The sequence below is a fragment of the Mobula hypostoma genome, chromosome 28 (assembly GCF_963921235.1).
Source record: "Mobula hypostoma chromosome 28, sMobHyp1.1, whole genome shotgun sequence".
Classification (NCBI taxonomy): Eukaryota; Metazoa; Chordata; class Chondrichthyes; order Myliobatiformes; family Myliobatidae; genus Mobula; species Mobula hypostoma.
The window spans coordinates 2,016,629-2,022,628 of NC_086124.1; positions in this window are offsets into that span (position 1 = coordinate 2,016,629).

Here is a 6,000-nt window from a genome sequence, read left to right on the forward strand (position 1 = left end):
CTCAACTTCCAAACCAGAAGACCACAATCTGTGTGGTTGGTGATAATATCTCCTCTATGCTGATGATGAACATTGACGCACTTCAAGAGTGTGTGCTTAGCTCACTGATCTACTCTCTCTGTACCCATGACTATGTGGCTAGGTATAGCTCAAATACCATCTGTAAAAGTGCTGATAATACAACCATTGTTGGTAGAATCTCAGATGGAGGTGAGAGGGTGTACAGGAACGAGGTAGACCAGCTAGTTGAGTGGTGTCGCAGTAACAACCTTGCACTTAGCTTCAGTAAGACCAGAGAACTGATTGTGGACTTCAGGAAGGGTAAGGTGAGGGAACACGAGTCAATTCTCATAGGGGGATCAGAAGTGGAGAGAGTGAGCAATTTCAAGTTCTAGGGTGCTAAGATCGCTGAGGGTCTAACCTGGTCCCAACATATTGATGCAGCTATAAAGAAGGCAAGACAGCAGCTATATTTCATTAGGAGTCTGAAGAGATTTGGTTTGTCACCTAAATCATTCAAAACTTCTATAGATGTACCATGGAGGGCATAGTGACTGGCTGTATCTGGTATGGGTTGGGGCTACTAGACAGGACTGAAAGAAGCTACAAAAAGTTGTAAAATTAGTCTGCTCCACCTGGGTACTAGCCTACATAGTATCCAAAACATCTTCAAGGATCGATGCCTCAAAAAGTCAACGTCCATTATTAAAGACCCCATCGCCCAGAACATGCCTTCTTCTCATTGCTACCGTCAGGGAGGAGGTGCAAGAGCCTGAAGACACACATTCAACAATTCAGGAACAGCTTCTTCCCCTCTGCTGTCCGATTCCTAAACATGAACTCATTGAACTCATGAACACTACCTCACTTTTTAAAATACGTATCATTTCTGTTTTTGCACTATTTTAATCTATTTAATACACATATACTTAATACACATTACCTAATGTAATTGATTTACTTTTGTTTTATTTTTTCTTACAATATTTATCATGTATTTCATTGTGCTGCTGTTGCCAAGTGAACAAATTTCATGACACACGCCAGTGATAATAAACCTGATTCTGATTCAGATTCTGATCTCATTGAAACCTGTCAAATTTTGAAAGGCCTCGACAGAGTGTATGTGGAGAGGATGTTTCCTCGGGTGGGGGAGTCTAAGACCAGAGGACACAGCTTCAGGATAGAAGGGCGTACTTTTAGAACAGAGATGAGGAGGAATTTCTTTAGCCAGAGGGTGGTGAATCTGTGGATACGCTGTGGAGGCCACGTCATTGAGTATATTTAAACCAGAGGATGGTAAGCTCTTGGTCAGTCAGGGACTCAAAGGTTACAGGGAGAAGGCAGGACGAAGCGTCACGGTGTGCTCTCGAAGGACTGGACCCAGGTGCGGAGGAAGGGCAGGTTTTCCCCGTCGCGGAGGTCGCTGTGACTGACTCCACCAAGGAGCCGCAGATGGCAGGTTCACGACCTGGCCCAGGAAGGGAGGGTGGCAGAATCCCCATGAAGAGGTTATGCATAGGAATACCAGCAGAGCATCAGAGAGATGACTGAGTGAGCCCGCAAGACAATTCATTCTCTCCGACACAATGACTCCGTTAAGGTATTAAACGAGAGTCCTCTTTAAGTAGTCATAGACTGCGGGAAACTCATGCCAAGATTAAACCGAAAGCACAAGGGATTAATGGCTCTAGTTAAGATAACGATTAGTAAACACAGATGCTCAAGAACCCTAGAAGCTGAATGCTGTACGGGTGTTGAGAGGGATAATAAATCAGCCATGATGGAATGGCAGAGTAGACTCGATGGGCTGAATGGCCTAATTCTGCTCCTATCTCTTATGGTTTTATAATTCTGGTTTCTCTCTGCAATCTCCCTGTTTCACAATGAGTCTGCAAAGCAGAGACCGAGGCTTAGACTGAGGACCGGTCTCCCAGTTCAGGCTCTTCTCTGACAAATAACACGTAACACTCATCCAACTACTGGCCGACAAACAGGCTGGAGTGATAAAAGATAATTGTGCAAATGGGATGGAGAATTTAATATTAGCTAAGAATGCTGCTCTCAAGCGGGGCCATGCCTTCCCTGCGGACGGTGCTCTAATTGTAGAAGATTACTATATCATGTATAAATTTAGCCATTATTCCATAACGCATAAAACAGTTCATCGGTATTGAATTTCTACTAATTCAATTTTATTATTTAATCTACACAGACATTAACTTTGCCTAAGTGAATGTTTGTCATTTCTTGAGGAGCAGCTGCTAACACATTGGAAGGATCAACACTGCTTTTCGCTAGAAGTCGGTGGGTGGTATTTTGTCCCTAAGAATGTAAAGAAAGAAATTGCACCCAGTGTGGTCTCCCATAGCACCTTGCTAGTGATTTGATGAGGCGAGGCAGAGCTGAGGTGGCGGGGCCTGAGCCTGGGTCCGAGAGTGAGGAACGGCCCGCAGTTTGGCTCACTTAAGTACGCAGGCCACATCGAGAAGGTCAGGATGTCGGGGCTGGAGGCAAGAGACAGGCTGGTGTTCAGTTCGCTGCTCTGTGAGGTTTGCTCTTCTCCACGCTCAGCTGAGGCTGTGGCCTGCGAAGAGCGGGCACCTGGATCAGCCGCAGTGATGACCGGCTTCGTGGCTGTGCACTCATCTGTGACCTTCACTTCTGAATGTCATTGGCTTACTTTTACTGTTTGCACAATCTGTTTCTTTTCTGCACATTGGGTGTTTGATAGTCTTTTTTTAATGGGTTCTTTTGGGTTACTTTGTTTTGTGGCTGCCGGTAAGGAGGAGACTCTCAAGGTCGTACGTACTATACTTACTTTGAACTTTGAACTTTAGTCATGGCGAATGTGTCTTGAGTAAATGGTTCTTTGTGCTTTCAGTGAACCAGGGCAGGTGATAGTGCAGTGCTCTTCAGCCTTGAGACGATTTGGTAGGTCACCAAAACTGCTCGCACGTTTCTAAAGATGGGCCGTGAAGGCCATTCTGACTGGTTGCACCACTGTCCAATACGGAAGTGCCGGTGTAGAGGATTGGAAAAAGCTGCAGAGAGCTGTAAACTCAGCCAGCTCCATCATGGGCATTGCATTTCCGACCATTGAGGACATTTTCAAAAGGTGGTCCTTTAAAAAGTTGAGTTCCATTGTCAAGGGCCCTCACTATCTGGCACATGCCCTCTTCTCATTACTACCATTGGGGAGGAGGTACAGAAGCTTGAAGACGCACACACACAAAGTTTTGGGAACAACTTCTTCCCCTTGGCCATCAGATACCTGAATGGTTACTGAATCCATGAATACGACCTCAATATTTTGTTCTCTTTTTGCATTATTTATTTATTTATTGTAACTTATAGTAATTTTTATGGCTTATTCTGTACTGCTACCACAAAACAACAAACTTCATGACCTATAGATCCAAATTATATTTATTATCAAAGCATTATGTGGTATACAGCCCTGAGATTCGCTTTCTCATGTACAACCTTGAAACAAAGAAAACTATGGAACTCATTAAAATAAAATCAAACCTCTACGCAAAAAAAAACAAATCACGCAAATGGCAAAAAACGAGTGAAAAACACAGAACGTAAAACATCAAACCACAGAATCATTGAAATGGTCCAGGACAGTTCGGTTTAGTTCAGCTGAGTTCAATTTTTGTGCTGTGTTGTTTGTTGACTGCAGGCTGCAGAGCCAGATCTCCCCCGATCAAAATCCACAAAATAACAATAAAAAAAGGAGTGACCAGAAACCAGGAACACATCATAACGTGAACCACAGAGTCCAGTCCACAAACTGTATTGATTAAACCTTGCCCAAGAACCAAGACTCCAGCCCCACCCTCTGGCAGCATTGAGTGAGTGAGAGAGAGTCCAGTCAATCCCAGGCACCTTCGCCCTGCAGCATTGACTGAGAGGGACAGAGAGAGAGAGAGAGAGAGAGACCAGTCGATCCCACGTACCTTCCTCTGGCAGCAGTAAGCAACACGGGTAGGGAGATTGGTCAAATGCAGGTGGATGGTGCTAAACACACCCACTCGCCTCCTGCTCTCATCCTTGTTCATTTCAATCTTCCTCGACACTTTAAACGGTGAAATCGATGGGAAACGGAGTTGATCACCCTGCCTTCAGGCTTCTTGGCCTCCAGGCCGTGCATTTTGCTTGAAATCTGATCAAGGTCCCTCAGAGACAGCAAAGCTCCATCTCACTCAATCAGCCCGAAAACTCATCATCAAAATGTAAATCGCAGATTCCAATAGTAGCAGAATCATATTGGAAAGAAGAAGAAGCAAAAGAAGTATTTTTGTGATTTTCTTAAGCCTTAAAATAAATACTGTCAAAAGTTCTCCCTTCGTCACATTGTGATCTATTTTCTTTGCTTGTTGATATCCCAGATACGTACGTTTCATATTCATCCATCGGTTGTGTTGTATCCTGCTGCTCTGTTTTGTATTCTACTAGCTCCATTGCACCTTTCTTTATGTTTAGTGTTCTGCATTTATTCAGCCGAAAATTCATCTTTATATCTTTTGATATAAAGAAAGAAAAGAAAATAGTTCTACTATTTGAATTAATTTGCACAATTTGTTGTTTCTTGCACACTGGTTGTTTGTCTGTTCCTGTGTTTAGTTGTTTATTGATTCGATTGTATTTCTTTGTATTTACTGTGAATGCTTGCAAAAATTGAATCTCAGGATTCTATATAGTGACTATACATACTTAGATAATAAATTTACTTCAAACTTTGAAGGATTTCCAACATTTTCTCATCTTACTTTAGGCTCCCAGCATTGGCAGTGTTTTGCTTTTGGTAAAATTGTGTTTCATTATCTGTAAAATAAGGAATTTACTCAGTCCTAACACAGAACAAAACAGAGTGTGATCACACCAAGCCTGAGAACAGCCAAAACACCAGCTTATCCAACAGATAACCAACACCTTATAATCCATCTTGGTAGCTTCCAACCCAATGACATGAACGTCAAATTCTCCAAATTCCAGTATTTCTTCCTCTTCCCTCTTCTCTTTTCTTCATTTCCCCACTTTAGCTCCCCCTTTATTTCTTCTCCTCACCTGCCTATCAGCTCCCCCTGGTGCCTCTCCTCCTTCCCTTTCTCCCATGGTCCACTCTCCCCGGCTATCAGATTCCTTCTTCTCTACCTCTTCCACCTCTGACCTCTCTGCTTCTTACTTCATCCCCACCTACCTGATCTCACCTATCACCTATCAATTAATCCTCCTTCCCCTCCTTCCCACTTCTTATTCTGGTTTCTTCCCCTTCCTTTCCGGTCCTGATGAAGGGTCTTGGCCCAAAACATCAACTGTTTATTAATTTCCATTAATTAACGTTAATATTTATTTATTGAGATACAGGACAGAATAGGCCCATCTGGTTCTTCAAGCCGTGCTGCCCAGAAATCCCCCAACTTAACCCTAACCTACTCACAGGACAATTTGCAATGACCAAGTAACCTAGCAACCGGTACATCTTTGGACTGTGGGAGAAAACCGGAGCACCCGGAGGAAACCCACGCGGTCGTGGGGAGAACGTACAAACTCCTTACAGGCAGCGGCGGGAATTGAACCCGTGTCGCTGCTACTGTAAAGCGTTGTGCTGACCGCTATGCTACCGTACCGTAAATCTAGAAGTTATTCGGTACGGTAGCATAGCGGTCAGCACAACGCTGACCGCTATGTCACCTGTCACCTTCCAGCTTGTACTCCCTCCCCTCCCCCACATTTTTATTCGGGCCCCTTCCTTTCAGGCCTGATGAAGGGTCTTGGTTTGAAACATCCACTGTTTATTCCTCTCCATAGCTGGTACCTGACCTGCAGAGTTCCTCCAGCATTCTGTGTGTGCTGCTGCAGATAATTCAGTCTGACAAGTACTGTAACAGTATCCTGAAAACAGTTTCCGGCAGTGAGCTAACACCTCAGCTTTGCAATGTTGGAAAGCGGCCAAGGATCTCGACTAAGTACCTGATGGAAACATGAGAG